This window comes from Meriones unguiculatus, chromosome 10, assembly GCF_030254825.1.
Source record: "Meriones unguiculatus strain TT.TT164.6M chromosome 10, Bangor_MerUng_6.1, whole genome shotgun sequence".
Classification (NCBI taxonomy): Eukaryota; Metazoa; Chordata; class Mammalia; order Rodentia; family Muridae; genus Meriones; species Meriones unguiculatus.
This window is the reverse complement of record NC_083358.1, coordinates 49,818,827-49,835,198: the sequence shown is the minus strand read 5'-3', so window position 1 is coordinate 49,835,198 and position 16,372 is coordinate 49,818,827. Positions and strand designations below refer to the sequence as shown.

The following is a 16,372-nucleotide window of genomic DNA, read 5'->3' as shown; positions in this document are numbered from 1 at the left end:
GAAAGGAGAAAGTGAGCAAAGTAAGCAGAACCCCAGTGTTAATCACTCTCTGCTCCTCACCGTGGATACAACCATTGCCCTAAACCCACTTCAGTCACCAGGCTTTCCTCTCTGTAATGGGCCCTGACCCAAATTCACCCCTCCTCCTTCAAGTTGCTTAAACTGGGGTGTATCATCACACATCCTGGAAAGCCACCTGTAACCTCCCCATCGCAGGCTCAACCTCACCATTCTTCTGTCACTGCACAGAATCCAAGCAGCTCTGACGCAGAAGGTAAGAAGTCAGCAGGTTCCTGCAGCAGCAGCCACATGGTCATTCCTCAGGGCACCCACAGGCCCAGCCATTCAGGGCTCATCTGCCTTTTGTCTCAGGAAGGTTCCTTTGAATTTGTGAACACAATTCACCCTGACTTTCCTCCATATTTTCAAAGCACCCACCACTGCCTTTATCTTTTCCCTGTTTGTAAATGTGAGTTTGATACTTACATGATGATTTCTTTCTTATTTGTACTGAATATTTTAGAATTTTTTATCCAATACAATGGTTATAATCACAGCTTATTCATACTAATAAATAAAGTTCATAGTAACTCTGCAATGGAAAGTGCTGTCATTAATTTAGCTGATCTGATTAATTTTCAGAGAAAATTGCTTTTTCAGATGGTTAAGATGGATCCTACAAACATTTCTTGACTTAGCTAAAGTTGCACAGTACACTAGGCACTTTTTTTCCTACTTATTTGATTCCAGAAGTCACAACCCTCACCACTGTAATATGCTAAAAATGTAGTTTCACAGCTCTGACCCCTCTGTGTGCCTTATTTCCTGCTCAGTATCTGCATGTATGTGGGCATTCCAAGCTAGAACATAATTCTGCACCCCACCTCCCTTTAGTCCCTAAATACCTGTGTCTTTGAGATGATTTTCAGTAATTCTCATGAACCTTGAACTGACCATGATGCTGATTGCATTTGTCCTTAAGTCAGCACTAGATGCTCTGAACCCAGACTCCGCTCAAGCCCCAAGAGCTGTGCTTTCACTTTCCCTTTGTCTAGGCTCATGATTCCTCCTTCCCAACATCTCCTAGGAGTAAAATGGTTTTCTACTCATCTGTTTTTGTTAAGCCTTTCCTGGTTGGGCTGATTTTACTTTTCCTCAGAGGCTCATGAACATCTGACCTTAAAATTTTTGTCGTTTTTGTTTAATGCCTGTCATTGCATTAAGTTGACACCTTCACTGTAGACATAGGATGCATGGTGACGTCATTCCCTATTTCTTGCAAACCTATTACTAACCTTCCCCTATACTGGCTCTGTGCTTGGCTTCTCATCCCCTACTCAGGTTTTCCCTCTCTAAGGGTATCTATTTATCATGAGACATACATAAATGCTGCTGTGTTTGTGCTATGATGATCACCATAATTGCTTCCATTAAATTGTTATCCTTATATTTTTAGACAAATTTTCTTTTGATTTCAGACATTATTTTCATCATCTACCTGGGTATACCATGTGCATCTGTTTTTATTCCTCACACATTTATGTTTAATTATGTTTCCAGTCTAATTAACAACAGTTGTGGCTGCTCTCACACCTGTGTGTGGCAATCTTACCATCATATGCCTTACTTTCCAAAGGGCAGACGCAGCAGCAGCCTGTATGCAGCAGTCACTCAATAAGTATTTGTAGCTGTTATTCAGTTACACTTATGGAGATGTAAATGAGAATGGCCCCCTAATGCTCACATATTTGAGTGCTTTCTCCCAGTTGTTAGAACTTCTCTGAAGGATTTGGAGGTGTGTCCTTGTTGGAAGAAGTATGTCACTGGCATTGGGGAGATTTGAGGCTTCAAGCTCCCATGCCAGGCCCAGGCATCTATTTGTCTCTCCGCATCATACCTGCATCATACCTTAGGCTAAGATGTGAGCGCTCAGCTACAGCCCCAGTGCTATGCCTGCCTGACTGCTGCCTTGCTCGCTGCCATGATGCTCATGAACTCTAGCCCTCCGGAACCATAAGCTTCAAATAAACACATCTATAAGTTGCCTTGGCTATGGTGTCTTATAACAGAAATAAAAATAATAATAACTAAGACAACAATCCTCTTTATTAAAAATGCTTTCCTGTTGAATCATATAACCATCACTACAAATTTAGCTATTTGAAAACATCTGTATTATCCCTAAGATGAGTCACATCGTAAGGCTCTCAAGTGTTTATATTTTTTATCTTTTCATAGCCATAATTTTGACAGGAAAAAGTGTTTGAGGCTTTCAATGAGTGTCAATCATGTACTTTGCCTGGTATTTTGTTTCTGTTAATTGGAACTAAATGAAAGGTATCCTCCTTTTTCACACTGTTCTTGCTTAGCCAGCAGGAAGTGTGTCAGCCTTGCCAGTGCTTTTAGAGCGCTGAAGAAGCCCAGGATCCAGCACTGGTTCTGCCCCAGCAGCTGTGCCCTAACATCCCTTTTTTTAGTGAAGGCAAGAAGGGTTCTGCTGCCTTCTGTTTCCCTGGGCTTGGACCTTGTGTGCCGATATTAGCCTACTGGATTAGATTGGCATAAAGAACAGCTGCTTTGCCTCTGGTGGCATAATTTTTTATAAACCCTACTGTCTTATCTAGGAGGCAGAAATAGAAGCCACATAAGAATGAAATTCTGTTTTATTTGCTGAACTCGTAGAATGTGGGATTTGTGTATAATCTACACAAATCTGTTATAAATATCAGATGACTGTTTGTCTGTGGAAACCAAAAGCTCTACTCTCCAGTATCGCATTCTTCAAAAATCTCAGTCGGTATGATTACTACAATTTATTAAATCTGCAAGTATGCTCTTAACTATGTGTTTAGCATAAGAAAACCAAACTCTGCATACAAAATGACACACATGTGTTCAGAAGCTAGTTCTACCCTCCGCGGCTTTGTTAGGAAGGTGGAGGGAACACTACAAACTTTTCCTCACTAGTTTCCCAGTACACAGTGCTGCATGTTTCTCTCCCTAGATTCCTCTCTTCCTCTAAGACAGCCATGAATGAGCCCCTTCTTTGATGACTCTGTCACAGCTTTGGGTCCTCCTAAAATGTGACTTAAACAAATCCATATGAATGTAATGCTCATATCTTAAATATAAGCTGCTATCTAGCAAGGTTACTATGCTTATTTAATCTTTTTTTAATTTAGATTCAATAGACTAGGGCCACTCTTTGAAGCAAGCTAAATTACACTGCTATTTAACTTTTTTACCTAATAAAATGGCCACTGTCTTTCAGTATGCGTCATTGCAGAGCTGATGATGACAGTTTCCCTATGAGTCTTAAAAAGTTGTGGAAGGGGCAGGACACAGGGCACAACCTTCAGGAAACACCTCATTATGTCTGGTATATCCCGGATGGGTTTTTGCACAGGAGCCTCGAGGCTGGCCTCCACCATGCTCTCTCTGTTGTTAGCCTCCATCACAGTGGTCATGCTATGGCAGACCTTAGGGACAGTCCCTTGTGTCTGGAACCTTCGAGTTCCCACTGAATGGTAAAAGTCTCACCCTACTCCATTCTTAGCAAGAGCCAGTCATAATCAGTTTGACATTGATCGTGGCTGACCACAGTGAGGTGGTGTTTTTTGTTTTTGTTTTTCCCTAGATTAGAATATGCTTTTTGTATGTTCATTAAAAAAATAAAATCATTGAAAAAAAATAATTAAATGTACTTTGAGCCAGTAAAATCAAACTCTCTCTCTCTCTCTCTCTCTCTCTCTCTCTATATATATATATATATATATATATATATATATATACACACACACACACACACACTATATATATACACACACACACACACACACACACACACACATTTCAACATTAATAGAATATAAAGCACAGGTCCTTCTTAACACGTAGGCTACCACAATTATACTTTGTGTGTAGATGTGCTATTCTCACACCGAGTCCATCTGGAATCAAAGTGTGACTTCCTGTTAAAGTGGAGACTTTTCACATCTAACATTTTCAAGAACCCCAAATGAACTTATGAGTGAATCCTGGGATTTAGAGAGAGACATCTACAAGAAGACTGAGGTTTTAGGAGACATGCAGAGAAAGATAAACAAAAGATTCTATATGATCAGAAAGGAGTAGAGAGCATGCTTTTATACATCACGGTTAGACATAATAGGGAGCCATCTTTCCTCACCCTCCAAGGAAGCAAACCCTGCCAACTCTTGATTCTGAGCATCCATCATCTTGCGGTAAAACAGAATTATGCTTCTTTAAGCTGACAACATGAGTGTAGCTCTGTGCAGCTGTTGGGTGGCTGAGACACCCTGCATTTGACATCCTACAAAGGTATGCTTCTTGTGCGTTGTTTCCCTCTTCTAAAATGTTCCTTTCAAATGTACTATAAAAATATCAGGGAAAAAACTTTAACAAACATTAATATATTTATCATTTAATGGGAAACAAATGTCTTTAGGCTCTTTCATATGAATAAATGAAAACTGTGTATGTATGGATGGATTGTGATTCATTTTGGTGGTGCATGCCTGAATTCCTAGCAGCTGGGACACAGAGGCCAGAAGATTGCAAGCTGAGATCAACCTGTGGAAGTTCTATGGAAGTTCAACATAAGCGTTAAGTTTGGGAGACTGGGTAAGCTACCTGTAAGAATGAAGTGCTGAGAAAATATTCTACATATTGTAACAATGTTGGATGTCTTGGAGGCACTGTATCCTATTGTAAGCAAATCTGACTCTGTGAAAATCTTGCCACACTTTTTTTTTAACTCTAGAGGGAAATCATTCCTTATTTCATAAACAGTGTCCTAAGAAGCTCACTTTTCAAACTGAAGGTGTGTCCATACAAAGATCTCTGATCTAAAATGCAGACCACCCTGCCTCTCATTAAGGACAATAAAACTCAAGGTGTCTATTTACTTGGTTCTGGGCTCTAACCTCTGAGGAGAAAGCTGCCACATGGGAAGGCAGAAGCTCCTCCACTTGGCTGTTCGCCTTCTGTCTGCTTGAGCCAACAGTACACTTGTGAGAACATAACACCCTCACATGGAAGATGTTTTTTACAAGTAACAGGAGGAAAATCTACTGTCTTGGTATCTGAGCCTTCTCTAAAGTCTGGGCTTTGTCCCCGAGCTGCCAAAAGACAGCCTGGGCTTCAGGCATCACTAAGCTCATCCTTAAGGACCTGACCTAGTGTGATAGTCAGAGCGCAGACACAAATGAGAGCATATGGTTCTTAGGCCAGTACTGCCACACCTTAGTGGACAGAGCCAGAGGACTCAAGTTATTAAAGGTGCTATGGGATGAACTGTGCCACCGCTGGAGCTGTTTGCTGTAGATCTTAGGCTACATGACAGATTCTCATGTCAATTTGAAAGATATTATATTTTAAACAGGAAAATGTGTCTTTCTGACCTAGGAAGTTGGGCATTTAATTGAAATTTATGAGCTAAAAATACATCTCATTCAAGATGTATAGTGCTGGAGTCTTGTGCTTAACAAATGAATTAATATTCCATTATTCATAAAACTTTGTCTCTCTATTTACACACAAACACAGAGAGAGAAAGACACACAGAGAGAGAGAGAGGATATCAAAGTTATTCAGTTGTGAAAGATACATTTCTCTTGAGCTTGCCAACTTCCAGATGTGGCATAACAACAAAAGTGCTGAAGATAGGTAAGAGAAGATTGCAGGAGTGGTAACTGGTGTGAAGATAATTGTACCACTACATAAATATTATTTTTAACAAGCAGATGTTTTGTTACTTCCATTTCATCTGTGAATATGGCAAGGCTATGAAATGAGTCTTATTGGGGGAAAATTTTTTGTCTGACAGCAAAGTGAGGTCTGTAAGTACAGGAAAACCAGGGCAGACAGGAATGGTTTCTGATCCAACGAAGGCTTGGTTGGTTGACTTCACCCCAGACACAGGAACACAACGCCTCTCTGCCCATGTACCTGAGCAGAGAGTTTCTGTACTCATAGTCTCATTGTCCATAGCTTCTGATACTAGTATTTAGTCTGGTGTAAAGCAAGCTCAACCTGCCCCCCCCCACTGGCTCCTCCTTCTGGGGTCACAAGTCATTCCTTTTTTCCTTTTTACAGATTCTCCAGGATCAAAGCAAATCAGCAGTCATTCCTTCACCCTGAGGGTGTTCGTGCAACTGTACAGCACATAAAAATGGCTCTAATAGCCACAGACAGCAGTGATGGACACTTAGATATGCCCACAGGGAGTGATGAAGTTCTCACTTAAGGGGATGGTGAAAGTTGTTTAGTTAATTAAGAAAAGAAGGGACCTGGTGGATCAAACCTGCATTGACAACACTCAGGAGGCAGTAATATCTGCAGTTCAAGGTCATCCTTGACTACAAAACAAGTTCGAGGCCAGACTGAAATGTGGCTATGAGATATTGTCTCAAAAACAGAGGAGGGGGAAGAAATGGAAGCCATGTCTGATGAGGTTGATAAGATCTATAATCAACACAAATCTATTCATGGAATAATAAAGAGAAAAATAAATTTGTGCAAACAGCTTTCACTCGTAGCAGATCGAAAGCAGAAAGCACACACATTACCTGTGATGAGTGTCTGGTTAAGACAGACAGACTCTAAATTACAGGGTCAGTGTTGTGTATCGTTTGGGGTGTTGGGGTGTAATACTTGCAACACAAGAAGCACTATATAGCTAATTTTTGTCAATACCTAGTAAAAATTACTAAATTGGTATTTTTCAGCATGGTTCTCAAACACACTAATTTCATTTGCTAATCAAAATCATGACCAAAAACATGCAGGATCTATCTTTGGGTCTATTTTTATAAAACATAATCTCTAGCTGCTTTCTTGTCTTGGGTGAGTTTGTGGTTTAGATGAAAGTACAATGAAGATTCAACAAAGAACAAAATAATTGCTGAATTGAAACTTCAAAACATTAACTAAATGGCCATTGTGAAAAGGAAGGAGTAAAAGAGAGATCTCTAACAGGTCAGTAGGAGCAAACTTTGTCTCTGGCATTTTATTGAATTATTAGTTCAGGGTCAAGTGCAGATTGATAAATTCCTTGGTGACATTTCTAGACATGCATATGTCATGCTTGAGTCCAAGCAGCTCTCCATGATGGCTGCACATACCTTTCTCCCTCCTTTCTCTCTGTCCCCAAAAGAGCCTTACCCTTCCTTATCACTCCCTCTTATAATCTGAAATCCTTTCTTCCTTTCTTCTTCTTTTTGTCTATTTTTTTTTGTTGACCCTTATGAGTGAAGATGTACTAAATGTCTTTCCATGGTATAGCATATTTTCTTTAACATGACGACTTACAGTTCAATTCATTCACCAGAATGAATTATTCCATTCTTCTTTACAGCTGAATGCTACACTATTATATGACACATTTATATTTAATCTTCATATGTATCACATATTTTATAATCTGTTGACAGTCCTCCAGAACCTTTCTGAACAAGGTCTGGGGGCACCTGTTTTCTATCCACCCACTATGTGCCTTAGATGTGGACCCAAGTGTTATAGATAGGTCACTGGGTACGTTTATAGTTTGGGGTGGACCACCAATACCCCCTTGTGATTATAACATATAGTCTCAGCAGCAGTGTGCATGTATTTCCTTTTCTGACTTTTTTCAACATGGGGCTGAACCTCCATGTTGTTTTGATTTCTTCAAAATCTAACAAGTTCGTGAGCACCTTTAAATATATTTTAAAGCATTCATAGTTATGTGAAATCTCCAGAGAATTAAGTAGTGGGTTATTGCCTTTAGGGTGACATATAACATATATATATATATATATATATATATATATATATATATATATATATACAGAGAGAGAGAGAGAGAGAGAGAGAGAGGAGAGAGAGAGAGAAATTCTATTTTTTATCGTTTTCCTGGTTTATTTATTTTTTAATTTTTTATTAATTACACTTTATCCATTTTGTATCCCCCATAAAACCCACCCTCCTCCGATCCCAATCCCCCCTCCCTCCCCTTTCTGCATGCATGCCACACTCCAAGTCCACTGATATGGGAGGTGCTCTTCTCCTTTCTGATCTTAGTCTATCAGTTCTCATCAAAAGTGGCTGCATTGTCCTCTACTGTGGCCTGGTAAGGCTACTCTCCCCTCAGGGGGAGGTGATCAAAGAGCAGGCCAATCAGATTATGTCAGAGGCAGTCCCTCTTCCCATTACTATGTAACCCACTTGGACACTGAACTGTCATGGGCTACATCTGTGCAGGGGTTCTAGGTTTTCTCCATGAATAGTCCTTGGTTGGAGTATGAGTCTCTGGGAAGTTCTCTGTGTTCAAATTTTCTTGTTCTGTTGCTCTCCTTGTGGAGACCCTGTCCTCTCCAGCTCTTACTATTTCCCACTTTTTACATAAAATTCCATTCACTCTGCCCAAGTGTTGGCCATCAGGCTCAGCATCTGCTTTGATAGTTTGCAGGACAGAGGCTTTCAGAGGCCCTCTGTGATAGGTTCCTAGTTTGTTTCCTGTTTTCTTCTTCTGGCTTTCAGAAGCCCTCTGTAGAAGGTTCCTAGGGTGTTTCCTGTTTTCTTCTTCTTCTGATGTCCATCCTCTTTGCCTTTCAGGATGGGGATTGACTGTTTCAGTTAGGGTTCTCTCTCTTGCTTACTTTCTTTAGATGCACAGATTTTAGTGGGTTTGTCCTATGTTGTATGTCTATATGAGTGAGTATATACGATGTGTGCCTTTTTGCTTCTGGCGACTCACTCAGGATGATCCTTTCCAGGTCCCACCATTTACATGCAAATTTCATGATTTCCTTATTTTTTATTGCTGAGTAATATTCCATTGTATAGATGTACCACAATTTCTGCATCCATTCTTAAGTTGAGGGGCTGAAGAATGGATGGGTTGTTTCCAGCTTCTGGCTATTCCAAATAAAGCTGCTACAAATATCGTTGAGCAAATGTCTTTTTTGTGTACTTGAGCCTCTTTTGGATATATGCCTAGGAGTGGTATGGCTGGATTTGGGGGAAGTGCTATTCCTACTTGTCTGAGAAAGCACCAGATTGATTTCCAGAGTGGTTGTACAAGTTTACATTCCCACCAGCAGTGGAGGAGGGTTCTCCTTTCTCCACAACCTCTCCAGCATGTGTTGTCACTTGAGTTTTTGATCTTGGCCATTCTGATGGGTGTAAGGTGAAATCTCAAGGTTGTTTTGATTTGCATTTCCCTAATGGCTAATGAGGTTGAGCATTTCTTTAAGTGCTTCTCTGCCATTCAATATTCCTCTACAGAGAATTCTCTGCTTAGCTCTGTTTCCCATTTTTTAAGTGGATTACTTGGTTTGCTGCTTTTCAGCTTCTTTAGTTCTTTACATATACTGGATATGAGTCCTCTATCAGATAAAGGGTTGGTGAAGATTCTTTCCCAATTTGTAGGCAGTCACTTTGTTTTGATGACGGTGTCCATTGCTTTGCAGAAGCTTTTCAGTTTCATGAGGTCCCATTTATTGATTGTTGCTCTTAGAGCCTGTGCTGTTGGTGTTCTGTTCAGGAAGTTTTCTCCTGTACCAATGAGTTCTAGGGTATTACCCACTTTTTTTCTATCTGATTTAATGTGTCTGGTTTTATGTTGAGGTCTTTGATCCACTTGGGCTTCAGTTTTGTGCAGGGTGATAAGTATGGATCTATTTTTATTTTTCTACATGTAGACATCCAGTTGGGCCAGCACCATTTCTTGAAGAAGCTCTTTTTTCCATTGTATGGTTTTGGCGTGTTGGTCAAAGATCAGGTGTCCATAAGTGTGTGGGTTTATTTCTGGGTCCTCTGTTTGGTTCCATTGATACACCATTTTGTTTCATTGCCAGTACCATGCAGTTTTTAAAACTGTTGCTCTATAGTACAACTTAAGATCAGGGATGGAGGTACCTCCAGAAGATCTTTTATTGTAGAGGGTTGTTTTAGCAATTCTGGGTTTCTTGTTATTCCATATGAAGTTGAGAATTTTTCTTTCCAGGTCTGTAAAGAATTGTGTTGGTAATTTGATGGGAATTGCATTGAATCTGTAGATTGCTTTTGGTAAAATGGCCATTTTTACTATGTCAATCCTGCCAAGCCATGAGCATGGTTGATCTTTCCATCTTCTGATATCTTCTTCTAATTCTTTCTTCAGAGACTTGAAATTTTTTTCATACAAGTCTTTGACTTCCTTGGTTAGGGTTACTCAGAAGTACTTTATGTCATTGGTGGCTATTGTGAAGGGTGTTGTTTCTCTAATTTCTTTCTCAGCCCTTTTGTCTTTTGTATACAAGAGGGCTACTGATTTTTTTTAGTTAATTTTGTATCCGGCCACTTTGCTGAAGGTGTTTATCACCTGTAGAAGTTCCCTGGTAGAGTTTTTGGGTTCACTTACATATACTATCATATCATCTGCAAATAGTGATACTTTGACTTCTTCCTTTCCAATTTGTATCCCCTTGATCTCCTTCAACTCTCTTATTGCTCTAGCAAGGACTTCCAGAACTATGTTGAAGAGATATGGAGAGAGTGGGCAGCCTTGTCTTGTCCCTGATTTCAGTGGGATTGTTTTAAGTTTCTCTCCGTTCAGTTTGATGGTGGTTATAGGTTTGCTGTATATCGCCTTTACTATGTTTAGATATGTGCCTTGTATCCCTGATCTCTCCAATACTTTAAACATGAATGGATGTTGGACTTTGTCAAATGCTTTTTCAGCATTTAGGGAGATTATCGTGTGTTTTTTTTCTTTCAGTTTGTTAATATGGTGGATCACATTGATGGATTTCCATATATTGAATCACCCCTGCATAGCTGGAAGAAGCTTACTTGGTCATGGTGGATGATATCTTTGATGTGTTCTTGTATTCGGTTTGCGAGTATTTTGTTGAGTATTTTTGCATCAATGTTCATAAGGGATATTGGCCTGAAGTTCTCTCTTTTTGTTGGGTCTTTGTGAGGTTTTGGTACCAAGGTGACTGTGGCTTCATAGAATGAGTTTGGTAATGTTGCTTCTGTTTCAATTTTGTGGAATAGTTTGAAGAGAACTGGAGTTAGCTCTTTTTTGAATGTCTGGTAGAATTCTGCGCTGAAACCATCTGGTCCTGGGCTTGTTTTGGATGGGAGGCTTTCGATGACTGCTTCTATTTCCTTGGAGGATATAGGACTATTTAATTGATTTACCTGGTCCTAATTTAGCTTTGGTAAGTGAAATCAATCAAGAAAATTGTTCATTTCATTTAATATTTTAAATTTATTGCGTATAGACTTTTGAAGTAAGTCTTAATTATTGTTTGAATTTCCTCAGTGTCTATAGTTATGTCCCCCTTTTCATTTCTGATTTTGTTGATTTGGATGGTGTCTCTCTGCCTTTTAGTTAGCTTGGCTAAGGGTTTGTCTATCTTGTTGATTATTTCAAAGAACCAGCACTTGGTTTCATTGATTCTTTGAATTGTTTTATTTGTTTCTAATTGATTGATTTCAGCCCTGAGTTTGATTATTTCCAGCCATCTACTCCTTTTTGGTGTGTCTGCTTCTTCTTTTTCTAGGGTTTTTAAGTGAGCCATTAAGTTGCTTGAATGCACTGTCTAGAATTTCTTCTTGAAGGCACTTAGTGCTATGAACTTTCCTCTTAGCACTGCCTTCATTGTGTCCCACAAGTTTGGGTATGTTGTGTCTTCATTTTCATTGAGTTCTAGGAAGATTTTAGTTTCTTTCTTTATTTCTTCCCTGACCCAGCTGTCTTTTAGTAGCAAGTTGTTCAGTTTCCATGTATGTGTAGGCTTTTTGCTATTTCTGTTGTTACTGAGGTCCAGCTTTATTCCATGGTGATCAGACAGGATACAAGGGATTATTTCAATCTTCTTGTATCTGTTGAGGCTTGCTTTGTGACCAACTATATGGTCTATTTTGGAGAAGGTTCCATGAGGTGCTGAGAAGAAGGTAAATTCTTTTGTGTTTGGGTGTAAGGTTCTGTAAATATCTGTTAGGTCCATTTGATTCATGACCTCTGTTAGAGATATTGTTTCTTTGTTTAATTTCTGTTTAGTTGACCTGTCCTTTGTTGAGAGTGGGGTATTGAAGTCTCCCACTATTAGTGTGTGGGGATCTATGTGTGGTTTAAGTTTTATCAATGTTTCTTTCACAAATGTGGGTGCCCTTGTATTTGGGGCATAGATGTTCAGGATTGTGATGTCTTCTTGGTGGAATTTTCCCTTGATGAGTATGAAGTGTCCTTCCCCATCTCTTTTGATTAATTTTGGTTGAAAGTCTATTTTATCAGATATTAGAATGGCTACTCCTACTTGCTTCTTGCATCCATTTGCTTGGAAAGCTGTCTTCCATCCCTTTACCCTCAGGTAATGTCTATCTTTGTGACTTAGGTGTGTTTCTTGTATACAACAGATTGCTGGGTTTTGTTTACACATCCATTCTGTTAGTCTGTGTCTTTTTATTGGAGAATTAAGTCCTTTGATATTGAGAGAGATTAATGACCAGTGGCTGTTAGATCCTTTGAATTTGATGTTGGCTGTGGTCATACGGTTGTGTGCTTGGTTGCTTTTTGTTTTACTGTAGTGGGGTTATTTATTTCCTATATTTTCTTGAATGTAGCTAGTTTTCTTTGGTTGAATTTTCCCTTCCAGTGTCTTCTGTAATGCTGGATTTGTTTGTAGGTATTGTTGAAATTTGTTTTTGTCATTGAATATGTTGTTTTCTCCGTCTATGAGGACTGAGAGTTTTGCTGGGTATAGTAGCCTGGGCTGACATTTGTGTTCTCTTAGGGTCTGCATGATATCCTGTCCAGGCCCTTCTGGCTTTCATAGTCTCTGTTGAAAAGCCAGGTGTGATTCTTATGGGTTTGCCATTATGTGTTACTTGGCCTTTTTCTCTTGCAGCTTTTAGTAGTTTTTCTTTGTTCTGCATACTTACTGTTTTGATTATTATGTGGCAGGAGGATTTTCTTTTATGGTCAAATTTGTTGGGTGTTCTGTAGGCCTCATGTATTCTTATTGGCTTCTCCTTTAACTTGGGGAAATTTTCTTCAATGATTTTGTTGAAAATATTTTCTGGGTCTTGGAGAAGGGAGTCTTCTTTTTCCTCTATGCCTATTATTCTTAGGTTTTGTCTTTTCATATTGTCTTGGATTTCTTGGACGGTCTGTGTCAGGAATTTTTTGGATTTAACATTTTCTTTGACAGATACATCTATTTCTTCCATTGTATCTTCCACACCTGAGATTCTTTCTTCCATTTCTTGTAGCCTATTGGTTATGCTAACCTCTGTAGATCCTGCTTTCTTCCCTAAGTTATTTTTCTCCACAATTTCTTCCATTTGTGTTTTTTTTTAATTTTTCCAATTCTATCTTCAGGTCTTGAGCTAGTTTGTTGGTTTCCTTCACCTGTCTGACTGTATTTTCATGTTTTTCCGTCAATTCCTTCAGCTGTTTGTTTGAACAATCCACTGTTTCTTTTATTTCATTCAGTGATTTAAGCATTTCCTCTCTAAAGGCCACAAACTGTTTGGCTGCATCTTCCTCTATTTCTTTTCATATTTTATTTGTTTCCTCTGTTATTTTCTTCATGAGCATAGATGTTAGGTCATTTCCTTGAATTTCAATTATGCTGGGGTGTCTAGGGCTATCTGCCCCTGGATAACTGGGTTCTGGAGATGCCATATTGCTCTGGCTTTTGTTGGTAGAACTTTTACGCTGTCCTCTACCCATTGGGCTATCTTAGTTGTTTGAATTTAGTTTCTGGTTTTTCCTGGACTCTTGTAGTGGAGAGAATCCCTTTGGCAGGAAGATGGTTTTTCCTGAAGGAAGCCTTCTCAGCTTTTCGGGTATAGTCACTGGATGGCCAGTGTTTCTCAGGAGTTGTTACAGCTTACCTCAGGCTTAGAGACCTGGGTGATAACTGTGGTCCTGATTAGTCAAGAGGGCTCTCCTCTCACCGGGAGAAGTCCTGGAGACAGCTGCCCTTCTTCTAGGTTTCTTGCTGTAAATTTAGCGATCAGCTTCTGTAACCTGTGTGTCCCGTGGTTTAGTTGGTTTTGTTAGGGATAACTGGTTGCCCCTTGGAGCAGTATCTGGGGGGGGTGATCTCAGGGTTCCCCGTCTTTTGTAGGTCTGAGGTTGGGGCTCTGTGCCCCAGAACCCAAGATATAATCTGTGGTGGGTGAGTACTGCTCTCCTGGTAACAGCAGGCTATCTGGGACACAGCAGTTCCCTGGGTTGGGACAGTCTGTGGGACCTTTTCCGGGGATATACTGGGTTGCCTAAGTCTGTCCCCTTTGCTTCGTTCCTTGTTCCTTGTGAGGGTTTCTCCAGACAGTGACTCTAAGACTCTTGTGTCTTGGGGCACACAGTTCTGTCTGTAAGGAGTAGTTGGTACAAAGCAGGCCTCTTGGCTGGTAGAGCGTGCGCCTGCCTGCTAGTCTGCGGGAGCTGGGTTCCCAATACCTCTGTGCTCCCTGTTTGGGCCCGTATCTGTGATGGCTGAGCTTACTTGCCTGTTTGCGATCTGCGGTCTGCTCGACTTTCCCCAGGCAAAGCCTAGGTGACCCCAGCAGCACGGTTTCTTCCTTCCCTGTGGGGCCCTCTCCTGACAGGGATTCCCAGTCCCTGTTGCACTGGGGTGCGCAGCTCCTCTGTACTGGTGAGCTGGGCGGGCAGCTCTTCACGTGGCGGGATCTCAGTTTTGATGGTTGTGGGTACCCTCGGACCTTGAGACCTTCCAGGGAAAGACTGGGTGACCCGTGATCAGACTCACAACTTTGCTTCCCTGTGGGGTTTTCTTGCGACTGGGACTCCCAATCTCAGGCCCACTGATCAGCCTGGGAAAGTGATCGGGACACACAGACTTTGCGGCTCCAGCCCGGAGACCCAAAGCCCGCATTACCCGGGATTTCTTCCGGGTTCTAGCTGGGCAGCCGAGAGTGGACTCAACCGATTCCCATGCCCTGGGAGCCTCCCCTCACCTGGGAAACACGATTGCTGTAGTTTTAGGGCCCAGAGTTCAGTCTCTTGGTAGCTGCACAGAGAGTGCTGTCCTGCTTCTCAGACACAGTGTTCTCTTAGGCACCGTCATTTTGGCTCCCACATCGAAATTCTATTTTTTTAAGATTTATTTATTATGTATACAACATTCTGCCTGGACACCATATCACATTACAGATGGTTGTGAGCCACCATGTAGGTGCTGGGAGTTGAACTCAGGACCTCTGGAAGAACATCCCTCCACCCATTGATTCTCTTTTAGACAAATAGCAGCTGGCGAAGTTTCCCCTCATTGTCCTGCAGGGTGTCCAGCTACTCAGCTGACTATTTCTTCTGCTCTCAGAAGCTTTTCAAACGTATGCTCTGAGAAACTTTTCCCTCTCTTGGTTTGGTTTCATAAGCTATTGTTAAGTGCCTGGCCTACCCCGTATGCAGTGTGCATGAGGGTGGAACCCACCCCTGCTGGCAGCAGTTTCCTCAGGCCTTACTTCCTCTGCAAATTCTAAGGGAGCCATGACGTTAGTATTCCCAGTGTATGAGCCCCTGTCCTTCTTGGTGATATCTGCTTGGGGTTGGGCTGCAGGAAGATATTATGGGGTGTTGATTATCAACAGTTAGTAGGGGTTACTTTATTATCTTTCAGGCATTTGGAATCCAAAAGCACAAGATCATTCATCTTCCAGCATCTGAAGTCCCTACTCTTAAAATGAAAGTGACTTTTGTTCTCTCGTATTATCTGACTGGTTTCCTCTAGAGTAGACTCTGATTGGCTTGTTTCAGAATCTCTCTCCATGGCTGCAAGAGCTTCCTCAAAAGATGACCACTGGCTCAATGACATTTGGCTCATTGGTATTTGCTAAAGGTTCCTGAGACTGAAAAGTGTTGGGACCTTTAACTCTCTTAACATCAATCCCAGACAAAACTACTCAAGGTGTCAACCAATGCCCACATACTTGCAGCAGAGAGTGATGGGGGCTTCCTGGGGCAGCAGATCCCAGCTCCCAGCTCCATTGTCCTGAGGACATTTCTGCACAGGACTGGGCCCAGGATACACGCACTCTCTGGTTTTTAGCCACCTTTTGTTCACCTCTCTACTATCTTCTCTTCAGGTTCAACATAGTCTAGATTGACACACTCCATCTCATCCTCCATCCTGTGTCCCAGAGTCTCTAAGTGTTCGCAAGCTGTTCACAAGTGCCTTCAATGCAGAACAGCAGTCACCCACCTCTGTGTGCTGCTGCTGTCAACTAGTTTCTGTTCTTTATTGTGCCTTTTGTCTAATGTTGGATTTTTTTATAAGAACCAGAGATTTCCAGCATTCTACCTTATTTTTCTTATTTGTTAAATGTGTTGTTGAGAAAATATGGCATT

General features: G+C 40.9%; 1 long non-coding RNA gene across 6 annotated transcripts in view; it reads right to left on the bottom strand.

Moving 5' to 3' along the window:
* LOC132656862 (uncharacterized) overlaps positions 1-16,372 on the bottom strand; it is a 185,240-nt gene that overhangs the window by 49,657 nt on the left and 119,211 nt on the right. The window lies entirely within an intron of this gene.